This window comes from Nicotiana tabacum, chromosome 3 (genome assembly GCF_000715075.1).
Source record: "Nicotiana tabacum cultivar K326 chromosome 3, ASM71507v2, whole genome shotgun sequence".
NCBI classification, from domain to species: domain Eukaryota; kingdom Viridiplantae; phylum Streptophyta; class Magnoliopsida; order Solanales; family Solanaceae; genus Nicotiana; species Nicotiana tabacum.
The window spans coordinates 29,981,707-30,002,814 of NC_134082.1; the positions used below are offsets into that span (position 1 = coordinate 29,981,707).

Here is a 21,108-nt window from a genome sequence, read left to right on the forward strand (position 1 = left end):
AACAATTATAATTTGTTTTTAAATAATCTGCACCAACAACAACAGAAGAAAGAAGAAGAAGAAGAAGAAGGAAACAAATGAGGAGAAAGGGGGCTGAAGTTATTTAAAAAGTGGGTACAAGTTAAAAGTTTAAAAAAAAATAAGTATAGGTTAAATGGGGGCGACCAAATAGGGCGCCCCGTGCAATTTTTACTATGCTAAAGGTGTTAATCGAGCCCGGTTGGCCCACTAACAACCCGGTTCGACCTGGTTCAGCCCGGTTCGTTAAGGGGTGGGACTGGGACTGGGACGGGTTGGCTAGGATAGGGGGTTGTGCCGGATGGGGTCAGGCCTTTTTTTTGCTACCGGTGCACCGAAACCCGGGTAGCCAGCTAACCCTTCCAACTCGGTCCAGCCCGGTTTATGTTGTAATTTTTTTGTTTTTAAATCTGACCGTTGCCAACGGTCAAAATCAAAACTGACCGTTGGGCAATGGCTATTTTTTGCACTTTTAGCCATTTCGGCCCATCTCGTTACTAAAATAGCCCCTCCACCCCTTAATTGATAAATTATATTCTTAACCTTTTAATAACTATAAATAGCCCCCCTCTTCTTTATTTTTTTCACAACTTGCTCTCTTCTTCTACTCTAATTCTCTCTAAATTCCCTTTTGATTATTGAATTGCTTATTGCTCTCAAGTTCTCAATTAATTAATATTCATCAATTATTACCATTATCAAGTGGTTACCCTTGATAATTAATAATTAATTATCAATTAATTATCATTAGAAGTTGTAATTAATTGATAATAATTGATTATCAATTATTATCAATTAATAAGTTTTATCAATTATATATGGTAGCCAATACAAAATTACAATTATCAAGTGAAGTGTGGTTACCATTTTTGTTAGATTCAACTTAAATCATGCCCTGTGCTTCTAGAGTGCGCTCACATATTTGGGAACACTTTGAGGTGGTAGAAAAAAATGAAGAAGTTCGCAAAGTAGAGTGCAAGAACTGTGGTCGAGTCTTTAATGTTCATCGAAAGTGGGAGGGCACAACTGGTTTAAGGAGGCATATTAAGGGTTGTCTTGAGCATCCTCCAGGAATTCGTATTTAAGTTGATTTGAGACAATTTGTGTTATTTTGAATTTGTTAGACTTACTTAAGCTTAATGTGTAAGTTTATAAGACAAGTTAATTTAAAGTATTATTATACAATAAAAATTACTACTATATATAAATGGTCAAGGAGTACGAACTCTGCAGTTCCAAATTGTATAGAAAGTTAAGTTACTTGTATATGCACTTGATGCTCTTTTATTGGGGAATGATATCTTTTCTCCATTTCTATTAACACGTGTTGTGACTCTTTTTTCAGAAAAACCAGCTGTCATTTGAAAAGCTCCATTTTACATTTCAATTGCTTCAGATGACAAACACGTGGTCCATTTGATAAGATGTATTCCAACTCTTATGATCTTTGTTTTTCTCCTTTTTCATCTTCCAAGTCCGTTACTTTGCTTTCTCCACTTTCTCCACATCAATCTCTTTCTAACTATTCTTTACTCAAAGGGGAGAGTTCCAGAGAACAATTAATTTGTAGAGAAAAAAGGGGAGCAGTTCTGCGACCGAGGTTTCTTCTTTTTATTTTTTATTGATTTGTTCTTATTCTATGTCATTGCATTGATATGTTCTTTTATCTCTTCTTTTGCTTTTATACTTCTTCTTCCATTAAGAACTCCAATTTGCTGCGTGAAAGAGGAGAAATTTTAAGGACTTTGTTCACAGGTATTATTTCGTATTTTTTTTGGGTATTTCTAACTTTTTCTCTCTTTCATCTAAGCATTCTTTTTTTCCTTCTATTTTTTCTGCTTAAAGTAATTTTTACTTTAATCTTGAAAAGTGAAAACTAAAAACATGTGCTTAGTTTTCAGGTTGTTCCGATAATTTATATGAAAAAAGAACGAAGGAAAAGAAAACAACTTAATGTAGCTTGTTGTACAGAGTATGTTTTTTTTCCTCTCTTTGGGTTCCGTTGGTTTCCTCTTATTTTTGCAAATTCTTGTGTAGTCAGTGCCTCTTTCATTGGCATGAATCTGTAGTAAGTATGAGTCGGATGAATCTTATACGAGAAATGCATATTGTAGAGCTCGTGTCTCAATAGGTGTTACATCCTTCCGTATACTTCCATCGTATCTTATTGAGAGGATTCATATCCGGTAGGTCTGCAAGAAACACATCCGGAAACTCCCTCATTACTGGAACTGACTAGAGAGTAGGAGTATCAACACTAACATCTCTGGCGAAGGCTAGATACACTAAACATTTTTTTCCAACCATCCGTTGAGCCTTCAAGAATTAGATAACTCTGCTAGGAGTGCAACATAGAGAACCATTCCACTCCATCTTCGGCAACCCTGACATAACCTATGTCACGGTCTTAACATGACAATTAAGAATAACATTGTATGGAGGCAGCCAATACATACCCAAGATCACATTAAAATCCACCATATCCAATAATAGAAAGTCCACTCTCATCTCAAAACCACATATGGTGATTGTTGTACCCTATTTTGCACTAGACAAAATAAGATTCAACTTGTGGTTTCTCTGTTGTTGATAAAAGAGAGTCGCCACCTTATATTTAAAGGTATACTAGGGTACCTATTAAATTATTAATTTATATTTAGTATTGGTCTGCTAACCGGTGAGATTATGGGTAAGGGTTCTTGTTCTTCTAAGGGGAGGTGTTAGGGACCACTCATCTTGATCTGTTCCTAAGGTCTTAGCCTCTTCAAGGATAACCCGCTCTGATACCAATTAATGTTTTATACTTCAATACCACACAAGAGGGGGGAGGGAGTGATTTGTGTGGTACCCAATTTTCGCTTAACTGAATTATAGAAGGACCTGGTTCTTCTATGTGTTCCAACTCCTACTGTTTGTGGAATAATAAGTAAAGAAAATAAAGAACACAGAGATTTTTACGTGGAAAACACCTGGCTCAAAAGGTGAAAAAATCACGACCTACTTCTCAGTAGAATTTTTCCAAACTTTCACTAAAATCACTAAGCCAAAAACTGCATTTACAAAAACTCTTTGTAAACCTAGGATTAACTCTAATACTGTTATGGCACATAGCCTCAACTGCTGCGACAACTTTAAGTTAACTCTAACTTGAACACTCTAGGTACCTAATACAATTGCTTTTATAAAAGCTGAAAAGTACAATGTAAAATTACCTACTACGATTAAATTAGAATAAAAGATAAACACTTGGAACTGGTTCTTCTATCTCGTTCAATTAGCTTCAGGATTGCACACTTGAATCACACATAAATTGCTTGCAAAATCGCCTTGCTCGTTTGCTCTCAATTTAAGTTTAACTTCTTCTTATGTGCATTACCTGTAAAAGAGAACAACACTGATATTTAATGGGTTAATAATTAGAGATTGACTGGGATTCAGATACTACTCTTCTATTGTAGAAGAGTTCTAGTTGATCTTATACTCTAACACTATCTTCTTCCTAAACTGTGTTCTCTTCAGGTAAGGACTCTTTCTCTCCTTATCCAATATGCAACCTTTTCGATGAGATCTGGAGATATTATTTCTGATAAGTTAGATTTATCTCTTTCACGTGCATCTCACATGTTTGGGTTGATCATGATTGTGCTTCACAAGATGGACTTGGTCCATATCTGAGTTCTTTTGTCAGTCTTCAAAACTTCACCTGTACTTGGGCCAAAAAATTCCCCATTTTTGATGATGACAAACTCTGTGCTTTTTACTTACTTGGATCATGTAAGAACTCAGCTTAACCATCAATACAAAATTTAGAAAATTCACTTATCATCAAGGACCAAGTTAATTAGGTTATAAATATCACTTATTTAGAATATGTAAAGCACAATATTTCTTCCCCCTTTTGGAATCATCGAAAAGTTGCATACAAAGTGTGAGTCCCAGATTTTAATAAGTACTCATGGCCACTGGGGCAACTGCAAGTGCACTCATGGATTAATCATCAATAATCGAGCAAACATATTTAAACTATCAAGGAAAGATTAACATTGAATAAGAGCAAAAACAGTAGATATCATTGATAGAAGGTATGTTGCTACCACAATCCACAACCATAAAGCAAAAACATTCAAAACATGAGCAAAAAGAAAGAAAAACCCCTAATCCGGGTCATTGAAGGCACTAGACAGGTTCGGGAGATAGAGGCTAGAATTATATTCCTAAGGCTTGGGAGAGCTAGAGGGTTGGTTTTGGGCTTGGAGAATGGTCAGCATATTCTGAAGAACCCCATCATTCTTCTTCTTTTCCTTAGTGAGCTCAGTTCTGAGAGCATCCCTCTCAGATTCAACCTCAGCTAAGCGAGCCTTCAGCCTAGCTATCTCTGCATCTTTTGCTCCACTCTCCTGCACCAGGGCTCTGACTTTGCTGTTTATAGGTGTCTTCTTGGATGAACCAAGTTCATTGGGAATGGCAGTGATCTCATAATCACAGTCAATCAAAGTGTTGATTCCAAAGTGATCTTTGGTTGAGGCCATTCCCACTTCTTCAGTGGCACCTTGCAGCGATCAAGAACAATAGTCAAAAATAACCCATAAGGAGTGGCATAGGCCTTGGAGCCATTGATATCCCTATCTAGCAGCTTGATAATGAATGCAGGCCAGTTGATCTGCCTTGTTCTTTCAAGACACTCAATCAACACCAAGTCCATGTAGTTAGCAGTGTGCCTCCTTTCCTATCGAGGCATCAAACACTTGTTGACAAATTCAAATAAGACTTTGTGCTGTGGCCTTATTTCACTCTTCTGAACAGGCCTAGCCTCATTCACATCTGTAGTATCATAGAACCTCCTGGTAATTTCAAGGGCAGTAGGAAAGGAGTCCAGACATGGCCACCTTTGCCTTGTATAGTCATCAAACCCTTCAGAGGGTATGTCAAGGATCTCGCCTAGCTTCTTTCCATCAAAGGTCACGTGAACCCCTTTCACCAGGATGCTAACTCTGCCATCCTTAACCTCTGCATTTGCCATGAACTCAATAATCTCATTCCTAGCTAGCCTTCAATCCATCTGAAGGACCATGCCAGGTGTTTCAACAATCTACCTTTCAAAATTTTTCTCTTACCAAACTTGGTCAGCTTGTCTTGTTCACCATTAGACTCACTTTCTTCTTCACCACTCTATTCCTCCTCTTCAGAAACTCTAACTTGTTTACTTTTCACTGTAGACCTTGTCCTCTTGGCCAATGAGGGTTCAGCAGCCTCAGACATAGAGGAAGACTTCTTGGAAGAAGTCTTGGGCTTTTTCGGCTTGGGGGTCTGAACCTCCACTGTTGTAACTTTCTCCTGATGGACCTGTTCCATCTCCTCAATATCAACAACTTCTGAGGACTCTGAAAACTTACCCTTTCCTTTAGAAATTATTTTCTTCTTACTTTCAGCCAGAGCCTTTTGTAGATCACTCTCACTCTATTTCACCCTACTTCTTGTGGCTTTTCCCTTTGGCAAGGAAGTTTCAGTAGTTGTTGGAGATGATGCCTTTCTTTTCTTGGAGGGTTTAGGAGCACTGGGGCTTTTGGTGTGGGAGTTCTCCTTTTCTTTGGATCGTAACTTGCCCCTACCCTTTTCAACAGGTCTGCTAGGTTCTCTTCAGTTGATGAACCAGGTTCATCTCCCTGTGCACTTAGGTTAACTAACCCTTCAACAGCTTCACCAGAACCACTTCCCCCTGACTTCTTGCCACTCTTTTCAATATTTTCATGTTCAACCCCAAAAATAGCAGATACAAACAAATCAGCAGTGGGTGAATGATCAACCACTCTTTTCCCTTTTCCCGTCTCGTCACCACATTCACCCTCTCTCTCTTTTTCTTTTTCAGATTTCTTTTTACCTCCACTCCGTCTTAACTCAGGTAATTCCACATCCCTGATAGGCCCAACCAAAATAAACCTATTTTCTAAATTCTCAGTCAAAGAAGAATTTACCTTAGAGGGGGATTCTTGAACCTTCTCAGAGTTAGAAGACCCAGGTCATTCCCCCTTACTAGCAGATTTGTACGACTCATAATCAGAGTTAGAATTAGAGTCTTGAGTCTGACTTACCTTTAATTGCTCATTCAATTTAATTGAGAGATCATTAGAAGCTACTATTTTTCGAGCAAGCATTTTTACCCTTCTCAGCCTTGGTTTGGGAGTCGTGCTAGGTGGAGGAGAGGTAGATGAATTAAAGGAAGTGGGCTGTGGAGGAGTTCCAGGGTTGTCTTGTGGGTTTGTCATTATCGCTGATTTCTTGAGAAAATTAGTGAGTTAGAACTTTGGAGAAAAAAGCAATTGAAAGTGAAGACGGGTTTTTGATGGTTTAGAATTATGAAGATGACAAGAGGTAATGATGTGTATTTAAAGAGAAATACACATTTAATGTATAATGGCAGCTTTAGCAGTGGTCAATTAGAGGTCTAACCAACCTAAAATTTCAGGTTTGAATGAACGGTTAGGCTTCCCTAGATTTTAGGCAAATTTTGTGGTTAGAGTTCTAAAGCTGACAGAACTGGTTCAAAAACAAACAGATAGAATTTTCTAAGGAGTTGAACAATTGTAGGACTTCTTCTCATGATTTAAATATTTATATTTCTAATTGTGCAGAGTATAGAAAATATACCTTAGCAATCAGATGAACCAATACTGATGGACCAGGTTCTTCATTTAGAATTCTCTTGACCATGCCTCAATTAACCATAATAGAGAAAATTTTGCAAGAGATCAGTGAGTCATATTAGCACATGTCACAGGAGCATACTAATTGCAGTATGAAGCTGAGTAAAAATTAATCTAGATATTTACACAGGTTCAGATTTCCTAGCCAAATCTTTTTTCAATTTTTTTCATTATTTTTTTTCATTGTGCATTCTGAGCTGGTCCCATTAGGTGATCTTAATCATCCCTAATTCTAACCTATTCCTTTCAAAGTTTTCTCTACTCAGTGCTTTAGTAAAAATGTCAGCAATTTATTTATCAGTAGCACATAATTCTATGGTGATCAATCCTTTCTCATAGTTATCTCTTAAGAAGTGGTGTCTAACATCTATGTGTTTAGTCCTCTTATGGTGAACAAGGTTCTTTGTCATACTTATAGCACTAGTGTTATCACAGAAGATAGGAATGCAACCAACTTCAATGCCAAAATCTATCAGCTGCTGTTTGATCGACAACAATTGAGTATAATAAGAGGCAACAACAATATATTCAGCCTCAACAGTGGACAAGGCCACTGAATTATGCTTTTTAGTGGCCCATGATACAAGACATGAACCAAGAAAATTAGCCATACCTGAGGTGCTCTTCCTATCCACAAGGAAACTTGCATAGTCAGCATCAACATACCCTACTAGATTGAAATTACTAGCTTAGGGTACCAAAGACACAGATCAGTAGTGCCTTTCAAATATCTCAGTATCCTCTTGACAACAATCAAGTGAGATTCCTTTGGATTAGCCTGAAAACGAGCACAAAGCCCTACACTGGAAACTATGTCAGGTCTGCTGGCAGTAAGATACAAAGTGAACCAATCATACCCTTATACAACTTCTGATCAACAGATGAACCAGGTTCATCTATGTCTAATTTAGTAGGTGTTGCAATGGGAGTGTTCATTTCCTTTGATTCATCCATTTTAAACTTTTTGATCAACTCTTTTGCATATTTCTGCTGATGGATCATGGTTCCATTTGGGCTTTGTTTGATCTGTAAGCCTAAGGAAAAGTTAAGATCACCCATCATACTCATTTCAAACTCACTCCGCATTAATTTGGCAAAATCTTTACTTAGTTTGTCAGTGGTTTCCCCAAAAATTATGTCATCAACATATATTTATACCAAAAGAAGATCTTTACCTTTTTCCCTCAGGAATAGAGTACTGTCAATTTTACCTCTTTTGTAGCCATGTTCAAGCAGGAATTTGGACAATCGTTCATACCATGCTCTAGGAACCTGCTTGAGTCTATAGAGAGCCTTGTCAAATTTGTACACAAGTTCCGAACACTCCTTGCCCTCAAACCCTGGAGGTTGTTTAACAAACACTTCTTCTTTTAGGTAGCCATTTAGGAAGGCACTTTTGACATCCATCTGATAAAGAGTGAATTCCATGTGTGCTGCAAAAGGTATGAGGAGTCTTATTGCCTCTAGTCTTGCAACTTGAGCAAAAGTCTCATCATAATCTATACCCTTCTCTTGGCTATAGCCTTGGACCACCAGTCGTGCCTTGTTTCTTGTAACTGTTCCATCTTTATCAAGCTTGTTTTTGAAGACCCATTTAGTGCCAATTACTAATTTGTCCTTGGGTCTTGGAACTAGATGCCAAACTTGACTTCTCTCAAACTGATTGAGTTCATATTGCATTGCATTTACCCAGTCTGCATCTGGAAAAGCCTCAATAATATTTTTAGGTTCAATAGGAGATAGGAAAGCATCAAAAGCATACATATTCTTTAATTGTGATCTAGTTTTAACTCCAGAGTTTGGATAAGTGATTATGTTCTCAATGGGATAAGACTTTGATACTTGTGAGGTTTCACAACCAACTAATTTCTTCTTGATGTTTCTCCCATGTTTTGTTGCTGAGGAACATTGTTATGAACATGCTCCTTTAGGTGATTGGTTTCAGTTCATCTTTGTTGAGTTCCCCCTGTCAGGTTGCTCTGGATGGAAGAACCTGTTCCATCACCTGTTCCTTCTTTTGGTGCAACTTCAGCTTGAGCTGAGACTTCACTCAAATCTTTTACCAGCCCAATAGCTTCATCTTCATGCTCCTGTTTCTCAGAAAGAATGTTAGTTTCATCAAAAACTACATGTAAACTTTCTTCTACACACAAAGTTCTTTTATTGAAAACTTTATAAGCTTTGCTAATATCCCAAGAATACCCCCTCATCACTTCTGGGATCAAACTTACCTTGGGAGTCCTTTCCATTATTGTGCACAAAACACTTGCATCCAAATGCCCTAAGATGCGATATATTTGGTTTTCTCCCTTTAAGTAACTCATAGGGAGTCTTCTCTACAAGAGGTCTAGTCATGCATCTATTAATGATGTAACATGCGGTATTTACAGCCTCTGCCTAGAAGCTATGAGGCAGTTTACTAGAAAAAAGCATAGTCCTAGCCATATCTTCAAGAGTCATATTATTTCTTTCAACTACTCCATTTTGTTGAGGAGTCCTAGGGGCATAAAAATTATGATCTATACCATGCTCATCACAAAATTCGGCAAACTTAGCATTTTTAAATTTAGTTCTATGATCAGACTTGATTGATGCAGTTGATTACCTAGCTGTTTCTAAGTTTTTCTAACAAAGGCAGTAAACATGTCAAATGCTTTATACTTAGATGTTAATAACAGTACCCAGGTAAACCTAGAGTAATCATCAACAAGTACCATCACATATTTCTTACCACCTTTGCTCAAAGTTCTCATTGGACCACAGAGATCCATATGAACCAGTTCCATCGTCTTGGTTGTGCTTACCATTTTCTTACTTTTAAAGGATGGTCTTACCTGCTTTCCCCTTGCACAAGCCTCACAAACTTTGTCTTCCTTGAACTTGATGTTAGGTAACCCTATCACCAGGTCCTTGGAGACTAATTTGTTGAGTTGATTCAGACCTGCATGACTAAGTCTTTTGTGCTACATGAGGGGATCATTTTCCAACACACTCAGGCAAGTGAGTTCATTTTCTGAAAGAGTGGACAAATCTACAATGTAAATATTGTTAACTCTTTTTCCCTACAAAACAATCTTGTCAGTGGTAAGATTAATCACAACGCATTTGGTACAGGTAAATGTTACAAAGTTACCTCTGTCACACAGTTATGATACACTGATTATGCTATATTTCAAGCTATCTATCAAGTAGACATTCTCAATGGAATGTGAGTCTGTCTTACCTACCTTTCCAACCCCAATAATCTCACCTTTCTTCCTATTTCCAAAGGAGACATTACCTCCTTTTAAGTCCTCAAGTGAAAGGAATTGGTTCTTGCTTCCAGTCATATGTTTTGAGCAGCCACTATCCATGTACCATATTTGGCTACTTCCCTTCACTTGGACCTGTAAAAAGAAATTAGGGGTTAGTCTTAGGAACCTAAACTAGTTTGGGTCCCTTTCTATAGGCAAAGGGGTGAATTAAATTCCTTTTAGCCTACCCAGACAACCTATTTTTCTCTTGAATAAAGGTTTTGTTCTTTTGACTGGCCTTTTCTTTTGCATTACATTCATTTTTGTAATGACTAGTCTTGCCACAATGTATGCAGATTTTGTTTTCAGGAAGAGTGATGTACTTACTTTTGGGGTCCCATTTAGGTGCTTGGGTCCCATAGCCAAGTCCTCTCTTGTTGCTATTGTGATGTTCTTGTAGCCAGGATAGTGCATCAGAAGCCTTATTCCATTTGCAAGTTCTGTCGAGTTCATGCTTTACCTTCCCTAGGTCTTCTTTTAAGACTCTTATCTGCTCATCTTTCTTGTACAACTCATCTTTCTTTTTTCTTAGGTTTTCTTTTAAGGTGAGATGTGTGTGATCAACTTTCTTCTTACTTGTTCCTAATTTCAGTTTTAAATTTTCAGACCTAAGTTCTAGGACACTGGTGTCGAGTTCAAGAACCTAGTTCTTCAACTCAACATTTTTACTGTCACTCTCATTAGCCCTAGATTCTAGATTTTTGCACTTGGCTTTTAAGATCACACACTCCCTAGACAACTATTCCTTCTCATTGTTAATTATCTCAGACTCTTTGATAAACTCTAGCAATAGTTCAGATAACCTTTCTTTAGATAGAAATTTAATTTTGTCTTTGAGATGAATCACACTTACCTCTTGTTTATCATCTGATTCTCCGATGGCCATAAGTGCTTGTTCATCTCCAGCTTCATCTTCTGAATCCTCATATGATGTTTCTCCCCAAGTAACAACCGTAGCCTTTGTTGATCCTTTGTTCCTCTTGGGTTGAACCTGTTCCTTCTTCCTATTCCTTCATTCAGCCCTTTCCTTCTTCCATTCAATTTCCCACTGAGGACAATTCTTGATCATGTGATCAGTCTTTCCATATTTGTAGCAACCCTCGTTGGTCTGTTTCTTAGGAGCCCTTGGTTTGTTGAAGGTTTTACCTCTTGAAGAACCTTTTCCTCTCATTGGGTACTTTTTGAAATTCCTTGTGATCATGGCCATTTCATCATCCTCCAGATCTGCACCTTTAGCTATTCTGAGAACTAAACTCCTTTCCTTCTTGGGTGCATCCATTTTCATGGTTTGCCTTCTCAGTTCATAGGCAGTGAGATTTCTAATCAATTCATCCAATTTGAGAGTAGCAATATTCTTTGATTCCTGAATAGTAGTGATTTTGCTTTCCAAAGTCACTGGTAAGACCCTTGTCAAGATTTTCTCAACCTTGTCTTCTTCAAGGATAATTCTTCCAAGAGATTTAAGTTCATTTGTTAGTGTTGTAAACCTTGTGTACATCTCCTGGATAGTTTCTCCTTCCTTCATAGTGAAATTCTCATATTGAGAATATAGCAGTGTTCCTCTTGATCTCTTTACTTGAGGAGTTCCTTCATGAGCCACTTGTAAAGTGTCCCATATCTCCTTAACAGTGGTACAACTTTGAATCCTACTATACTTGTCTGGACCCAGTCCACATACAAGCCATTTCTTGGCCTTGGTATTCGTTTCCCATTTCTTCAAGTCTTCAGCAGTGCAATCAGCTTTTGTCTTTGACACGTCTACTCCTTTAGCATTCTTCTTTGTAGTAGCCAATGGACCATCAATGGCTATGTCCCAAAGTTCATAAGTTTAAAACATAGAGTAGGTAGCATGCTTGCATGCATCAATTTAAAACTTAGATTATTTTAGTCTTCTCCTATGATGTGATCTCTCATCCTGTTCTTCCACCAAGAATAGTACTGACCATTAAAGAGTGGAGGCCTATCAGTGGACTGCCCTTCCCAGTTTCCAGGTGGTGCACTCATCTTGATATTTTCCTAAAGTGTTAACCTCTTCAAGGATAACCCGCTCTAATACAAATTGATGTTTTATGCTTCAATACCACACAAGAGGGGGGGGGGGGTGATTTGTGTGGTACCCAATTTTTGCGTAACTTAATTTTAGAAGGGCCTGGTTCTTCTATGTGTTCCAACTCCTACTGTTTGCAGAATAATAAGTAATGAAAATAAAGAACACAAAGATTTTTACGTGGAAAACACCTGGCTCAAAAGGTGAAAAAACCATGACCTACTACTCAATAGTATTTTCCCAAACTTCCACTAAACTCACTGAGCCAAAAACTGCATTTACAAAAATTCTTTGTAAACCTAGCATTAACTCTAATATCGTTGTGGCACGCAACCTCAACTATTGCGACAACTTCAAATTAACACTAACTTGAACACTCTAGGTACCTAATACAATTGCTTCTATAAAAGCTAAAAGGTACAATGTAAAATCACCTACTACAATTGAACTAGAATAAAAGATAGACACTTGGAACTAGTTCTTCTATCTCGTTCAAGTAGCTTCAGGATTGCACACTTGAATCACACATAAATTGCTTGCAAAATCGCCTTGCTCTTTTGCTCTCAATTTAAGTTTAACTTCTGCTTATAAAAGAGAACAACACTGATATTTAATGGGTTAGTAATTAGAGATTGACTGGGATTCAGATACTACTCTTCTATCATAGAAGAGTTCTAGTTGATCTCATACTCTTACACTATCTTCTTCCTAAACGTTTTCTTCATGTAAGGAGTCTTTCTCTCCTTATCCAATATGCAAACTTTTCGATCAGATCAGAAGATATTACTTCTGATAAGTTAAATTTATCTCCTTCACGTGCATCTCACATGTTTGGGTTGATTATGACTGTGCTCACAAGATGGACCTAGTCCATATCTGAGTTCTTTTGTCAGTCTTCAAAACTTCACATGTACTTGGGCCAACAACTTAATTACTATTAAAGAGTACAACTTACTAGATATCTAAGGGGTATGTAGAGTTAAGAGGAGTGTGAATTTATAAAGGAGTTTAAAGATATGTTGAAAGAGTTTTGAAATATATATGTAAGTGGTCTATATTTTATAAAGCTCGTGAAAAGGGGTTGAGTTATGAAAACACTTGATTTAAGGAATGGAGTTCATGTAATTCTAAAGGGTTCTTGTAAAAGTGAGCCTATGATATACCTTGATTTGAAGATTTAAAGAAAGATCATTTTGCTGAAAATCCTTTAAAGCGACAGTTCTTCATTTTTGCAAAATTCTGATTTTCCTCTTGATAATAAAGCTTGCAATATAGTTTTGACTTCTTTTTCGAAAATAAGGCTGCTGTTTTTACTAAGTTCTAGTCTTCAAAAATCTTTTAAGAAAAGGGAAGGTGAGTGAGAACATAGTAACGATTTGAGCAAATTATAGTTAGCTAAATAAGGATTAATTACTTAACGAATTCTTTTCGTCATATGTTCATTAGGGCTTGCCTAAGTTTTATATGACATTAAAGCACAAAATAAAACATGTGATCTAATATATGAGTGTTATATATATGATAACAAAGATGCGACAAAGCAACAAGGTAGTAAATGAAGCAATAAACTAGATTAACGAAACAAGAGGCAATAATAAAGGGAATTGGGGGAAAGAAAACTGGGCTATGGTAATTGGGCCTTTAAGAAGGTAGGCCCAGCAGTAAAGAGATGCGTCTACAACTGATTTTTGACTCTCCTAAAAGATGCAATGCGGCTGGCCTAAATGGATGTACATGTCCAAAAAAGAGAAATCATTAGATGTATGCTCCATAGTTTTTAGCATATTTAACCATGTATGAAACATATATAAACAAACGACTGGAGCCAAATATATAAATACATCAGTACTTGTTACACCTCGTACTTTAATATTAGGATAAGTCTAGTAATCCATATGATCTTGAAGAGATTAAGACCATTCATGAGATTATAGAGGATTTGTGACTATGCTGTTATAAGACCCCGTAAGTTTACCAACCTTGATACCATTAGATATTATGTTAGTGTGGTATTTTCTTTTAAGACGAGTATTTTAGTAAAATTTTTATAAGTATAATTTTGGATAGTTACCATTATTATTATTTTCGGATATGGTAAATTATACTCATAATATAAGAAAGTTTATGAGATTTTCTTTATTGTATAGATAGAAATTATTTTTGCACAAGAAAAGAAGGTTATCTTTTTACCATTTTAAGAATTAAACGTACGAAAATTTATACTATTTGTATGATATTAGGAAAATTATAAGTTGAGAAAATATATATATTTTTATATGGGTATTTTAATGAAATAATAGCGTATGTATTTATTCTATATGGTACCTCATGACCATGATAGTAGGGTATATAAAGTGTGATAAAAGTGGATAGTATTTTATGTAATTTGAGATAATTCTTAATTATGTGGATAATTGGGTAATTAATAGCTTTTAGTGGGAGATTAATTAAAACTCTTTGGATAAAGATAAATACCCTCACGTGGCAACTTTTGCCTTAGAAACATTGTGACTCTTACATTCATTAAGCTAGGTGACATGAATTAAGATAAAACTTAGAAAAGGGATAGTAGGTGGAAGCAACTATTTGGGACTTCTATAGTTTATTTATTATTCTTTATAATTGGTTATGTTTTGTTAATATTTTATCCACCGAATTTCTCCTTACAAGGTATTAAGGTTAACTTTTGCATGGTTGAATTGTTGGCCAATTGAAAAGATTGTTCCTTTTCATGTAGTGAAGATCTTTCCTTTTATTTTTATACACTTGCTGAAACACTAGCATTAGGAGTTCCACTAAGTCAATTTCTTGTAGTGAAGACGTCTACAAAGGGATGCCAAGAAAGGCTTCAATTTGATTTGATGCAAAGTGAGTATTTATGAAATAAGAGCTTCCTGTTTAAATGAATATGGTTGTTTGAGAATGATCAAGGCTATTTGCGGTAGGAGGCGATCAATATTAAATATGGAATGAAGGGTTTTCGAATCAATGACTATCCTTAAGGGTTTGCAGTTAGAAGGTTAATGAACAGTTGGGATTTACTTATAAAGTGAAATAAAATTCTGTAAGGACAACAGAAAAATCAAGTATGTTAAAGCTATCCCTTCTTTCTTTTGGCATGATCTATACGACATGAGCAAAACGAGCAAATGCACAACTTTCAAAAATGACTCTATTCGTAGAAGTATTAGAGGCGCATGTGTTCTTAAATTCTCATGTGTTTTATTATTATATCATCTATTCATGGGTCTCAAAATGTACGTAAGTTGGTAAAGTTTATTTCATGATATTACTTAGAGGCATAATGGCCTTATGATGTACCGATAGATTTTATTAACGTATTTCATATGCATTTCATGCATTTATACATGTATTCATGTGCATTGACCCATGACCAGATGGCGTTATATACGCGTATATATATATATATGTATATGAGATATGGGAAAAGGTTACGGCGTTATATACGCATCACCACTTGATCGGTTGGTATACATTGATGATTTGTCAACAGTGGCCGAGATGATATGATGGGATGCCCTTAGAGGCATGATGATGTTATGGCATTATATACGCGTATATATATGGGATATGGGAAATGTTATGGCGTTATATATGCACCATCACTTGATCAGCTGGTATACGTTGATGATTTGCCCACAGTGGCCGAGATGATATGATGGGATGCCCTTAGAGGCTTGATTATGTTATGAACACATGTACCTATGCACGACATGACATTCATACGCATATACATGACATTATAAATATTTTATGATTTACAGAGCTATTCAGACTTACAGGTTGAGTCCTTTACTCCATGTTTCTTCCATGTTCTTTATATACTGATTTACATGCCTTACATACCAGCACATTATTTGTACTGACGTCCTTTTGCTGGGGATGCTGCATTTATGCATGCAGGTATAGACAATTGGTTTGACGAGCCCTCATAGTAGATGAGGTCAACATTCAGCAAAGGATCGGTAAAACTCCACCTCATTCGGAGTGCAGCCGAGTCTATGAGTCATCGTGATAGTGTTTTGCTACAGACTTATAGGTAGGCCGATATCCTGTCCAATTTGAAGTCAAATAACCTTAGAGGCTTTGTAGACAGAGGTTCATTTTAGATAGTGTGTGATGGGTCACCACTTGTTTTAAAAATAAATTCTGTGTTCCGAGGCCGTAAAAACCTCTTTCAGCATCACCTTGATTTGCGTGCATAGTCCGGGCGCGTAGCCGGAAAGCCATTATGTGGAAATCTGTGAAAAATAATAAATTTTTACTTTAAAATGAATTTAAGTTGACTTCGGTCAATATTTTGGGTAAATGGACTCGGACCCGTGATTTGATGATCTCGGAGGGTCCGTAATAAAATATGGGACTTGGACGTATGCCCGGAATCGAATTACGAGGTCCCAAGCCCGAAAAATGAATTTTTAAAAAAAAATTATTTTCTAGAATATTTATGAGTTTTTAGAAATGAAATGTGTTTAAAACTTGATGGTATCGGGCCTGTATTTTGGTTCTGGAGCCCGATACAGGTCTTATATGTGATTTAAGATGAGTCCGTGAAATTTGGTAAGAAACGGAAGTCGTTTGAGGTGATTCGGACCCGTAGTTGTGAAGATTGATACTTTGAAAGTTTTGAGATTTTTCTTAGATTTCTATGCTAAATTCGTTATTTAAGAGGTTATTTTGGTGATTTGATCGTACGGATAAGTTCATATGAAGTTTTTGAGTTAGTATGCATGTTTGGTTTGGAGCCCCGAGGGCTCGGGTGAGTTTCGGATGGGTTTAAGAAGGTTTTGAACTTAGGAAAAATTGCAGGTTTTTTCTATCTCAGGTGCACAGATGGTTTGTTCTTCTCGTTCGTGTGGTTCCACGCGAACGTGTAAGGCAATTTCCTCAGGTGCCTGTTTGTTCTTCGCGAACGCGGAGCTTGGGATGCAAACGCGAGGCTGTGGGGGGAGTACCCTTCGTGAACGCGTCCAGGCACTCACGGACGCATAAGGTTAAAGGCTTGGGGGGGGGGGGTTCACATTTGTTCTACGCGAACGCCACCATCTAACCGCGAACTCGAAGGCTCTAGGAGCTGAAGCTCCGAAAACGCGAGCCGTCAAACACGAATGCGATGATCAGCTGGGCCTGACCCATCGCGAACGTGACGCGGCAGGCCTGTCGCGCTATCGCGAACGCGATGAAGACATGCCTAGTCATTTTTAAACAGTAACAGAACAAACGGGATTTAACCCAAATTTCATAACTTCTTCTTCCAAACTCCAAATTGGGCGATTTTTGAAAGAGAACTTCACCACAAATCCATAGGTATGTAATCTTAGATTCATTTTCTTCAATTTCCCTTAATACCCATTAGATTTCTAGGCCTAAATCATGTTCTTAAGGGTAGAAAATTAGGGATTTGGGTAGAGTTAGGGCTTTTTGTATAATTGGGATTTAAACCTCATTTTGGGGTCAGATTTTGGAACTAATTACATTTTCGAGCTCGTGGTTGAATGGGTGATCGGCTTTTGGTCCAAACCTCGTGTTTTGACCAAGCGGGCTCGGGGTTGATTTTTGACTTTTTGGGAAGAATGATAGGAAATCTATAATTAAGCATTGAGATTGGATTGTTTAGCATTTATTGATGTTATCAAGTCGATTATGTCTAGATACAATTGAGTTGGTGGAATTAAGAGGTAAAGCGATAGTTGAGACTTGAATTGTGTTCGTGGTATCGAGGTAAGTGTTTGGTCTAACCTTAGCTTGAGGGATTAGGAGTCGTGTCTTATTTGCTACGTGGTAACTGTGGAGTACGACGTATAGGCATGGTGATGAGTATCTATACGTAGGTTTCAAGCATGCCCGTGAGTGTTGTATTGTAATTGTTATGACACGTTGTGGTTTATTGCACTTCATATGAGGATTATCATTATTGTTCCCTTGCCATGATGTTATTATCATTATTGTTCCCTTGCCGAGATGTTATTGTCATATTATTGTTCCCTTGCCGGGATGTTGTTGTAATATTATTGTTCCCTTGCCGGGATGTTGTTATATTGCTATTGTTCCCTTGCCGGAATTCCTTTATGATTGGTGTTGATAAATAAAATGGGAGCGGGTTGCAAGCCTGCAACGGTAATATATGAAATGGGAGCGGGCTGCATGCCTGCAACGGTAGTATATGAAATGGGAGCGGGTTGCACGCCTGCAACGGTATTACATGTGCACCTGTTCTTCTATTTCCTTTATCTTTGCTGGAAATTGATTTATGGCATTCCTTATATTTCTTTACTGTCGTTATGTTGTTACCTGTTACTCCCCGCAACATGTTTCCCCCGCTCAACTTTAGCTGTAATCATCTACTTTTATTTCCGCTGTATATGATTTAACTGCACAGGTTTATTTGGTAGTCTGGTCCTAGCCTCATCACTACTTCGCCGAGGTTAGGCTAGGCACTTACCAGCACATGGGGTCGGTTATGCTGATACTGCACTCTGCACTGTGTGTAGATATTGATACCAGAGCGTTTGGACCGTAGTGAGGGTGCTATCTTCAGTACACGCAGGCGACCCGAGGTAGTCCTGCATTCGTCCGTGGGCCTTGGCATCTCCTTCTATCTTTTCTCTTACTGTTTTTACTTATCAGAGATAGACTTATGTATTTCATTCAGACCTTGTTTGTAGTATTCTTAGACCGTCTGTGAACCTGTGACTCTAGTTCTAGGTAGTCTTGTTTAAATAGTTGTATTGGATATACTCAGTAGTTTTATTGTTTTTCTTCCGCTTGTCATAAATTCCACCGTCTTTAAATTATTGCTTATAATTATTAAAGGATTTAAAATGGGAAAAAGGTAAATTGTTCAAATAGTCAGCTTGCCTAACTCACATTAGTAGGCGCCATCATGACTCCCGAGGGCGAGAAATCTGGGTCGTGACAAGTTGGTATCAAAGCTCTAGGTTACATGGGTCTCATAGTTCATAGAAAAGCTTAGTAGAGTCTGAGGGATCGGTATGGAGACGTCTGTATTTATCCCCCAAAGGCAACAGAGTTAGGAAAAAAAAAACTTCAAATTTATTCCTTCCTGTCGTGTGGTTTTGTTTCTCAATGCTAATTGAATTTCTACTCTGTTCTTTTGCAGATAGCGAGAACACACGCTTTCTCATCCACTGACCAGCAGCTCGAGCCCCCAACAGTAGCTCTTACGAGGGGCAGAGGCGAGGCCGAGGTAGGGGCAGAGCTCAGCCTAGAGCAGCAAGACTAGCAGCGGAGCCTTAGGTTGACTTTGATGATGAGGTTCCGGCCCAGACAGTTCTAGTGGGTCCAGCTCAGGTCCCAGAGGGGTTTATTGCTACCCTAGTTCTTTAGGATGCTCCGGTCCGTCTAGTGGGCCTTATGGAGAGTGTCACCTGGGTAGGCTTGATTCTTGTAGCACCAGCTGTCTCTCAGGCTGGAGGAGGAGCCTAGACTTCTGCTACTCGCACTCCAGAGTATATGGCTCCCTAGTTTCAGACTCCAGCAGCTCAGCCAGTTGGAGCAGTTCAGCCGGGTGTGGTAGCTCAGACCGGTGATGGAGCAACTATGTTTGCAGACGTTGTGTGGAGATTTGACAGGTTCACCAAGCTCTTTACTACTACTTTCAGCGATGCATCTTCTAAGGATCCCTAGGATTATCTAGACAGTTGTTATGAGGTTCTCAGGAACATGGGGATAATGGAGACCAATGGGGTCAACTTTGCTACTTTTCGCTTGTCTAGATCCGCCAAGACTTGGTGGAGAGATTATTGTTTGGCTAGGCCAGCCGGATCACCAGCTTTGACTTGGGAGCAGTTTACTCAGCTATTTTTGGAGAAGTTTCTCCCTATCACTCAGCGAGAGATCTACCAGAGGCAGTTTGAGCATCTCTAACAGGATTCTATGACCGTTACTCAGTATGAGTCCAGATTCATCAACTTTGCTCGTCATGCTCTTATCATACTTCCCACGGAGAGAGAGAGAGAGGGTGAGAAGGTTCATTGAGGGACTTATTTAGCCGATTTGACTTCAGATGGCTAGGAAGACATAGAGTGAGATTTCTTTTCAGGACGCGGCCAATGTGGCCAGGAGAGTGGAGATGGTTCTATCGCAGGGAGGTGGTCAGGGGTCCGACAAGAGTCCTCGTCATTCAGAAAGATTCAGTGGCGCCTCGTCTGGAGGTAGAGATTCGTATGGTAGAGGCCATCCTCCTAGGCTATTTCAGTCAGCACTTCAAGTTTCTCACGGTGCTTCAGGTAGCCGTGGTTCTCATATGCAGTATTTTGATCAACAGTCCTGCAGTGCACCACCAGCTCCTATCGGATTACACCACCGCTTCAGAGTTTTTAGGGTAGTCAGCCCCAATAGCCGAGGGCTTGTTTTACTTGTGGAGACACGAGGCACATTGCTATATATTTCCCTCGAGCGCCAAGCAGCTCTTAGTTGCAGCAGCAGGGTTCCCGTGTTATGGTTTAGGCACCAGGTGTTCCACCGCCTGCTCTGCCAGCTAGGGGTGGGGGTAGAGGTGCTAGAGGTGGAGGTAGATGTATTATAGGTGGAGGTCAGGCAGCTAGAGGTGGAGGCCAGCCAGCAGCAGGCCGTTCTAGAGATGTAGTTCAGGGTGGTGGGGCCTGAGGCTGAGGCTTCCGATGCAATTATCACAGGTACGGTTCTGGTTTGTAGTAGGGATGCTTCAGTGCTATTTTATCTAGGGTCTACATACTCTTATGTGTCATCTTATTTTGTGCCGTATCTGGTCATGCCTAGCGATTCTTTGAGTGCTCCTGTTTATGTGTCTACACCGGTGGGTGTTTCTATTGTAGTACATTGTGTTCATCGCTCTTGTGTAGTTGTGATTCGGGGTCTTGAGTCCCGAGTAGACTTATTACTGCTGGACATAGTTGATTTCGATGTCGTATTAGGGATGGACTGGTTATCACCTTACCACACTATCTTGGACTGTCATGCCAAGACTGTGACCTTAGCCTTGCTGGGTTTACCTCGTTTAGAGTGGAAAGGGACTCCTGGTCATTCT

At 38.5% G+C, this 21,108-nt stretch overlaps 1 long non-coding RNA gene across 2 annotated transcripts; it reads left to right on the forward strand.

The window, feature by feature from the left end:
- The first annotated feature begins 1,330 nt into the window (after positions 1 to 1,330).
- LOC142179408 (uncharacterized) lies at positions 1,331 to 18,880 on the forward strand. Of its 2 annotated transcripts, XR_012707429.1 has the most exons (4): positions 1,331 to 1,773; positions 1,920 to 1,990; positions 15,984 to 16,119; positions 18,572 to 18,880. It is a non-coding gene; the product is annotated as an uncharacterized LOC142179408 (long non-coding RNA). The 2 variants fall into 2 exon arrangements; XR_012707428.1 differs by lacking the exon at positions 1,920 to 1,990 and having other exon boundaries at positions 1,340 to 1,773; positions 18,572 to 18,879.
- Positions 18,881 to 21,108: the final 2,228 nt, after the last annotated feature.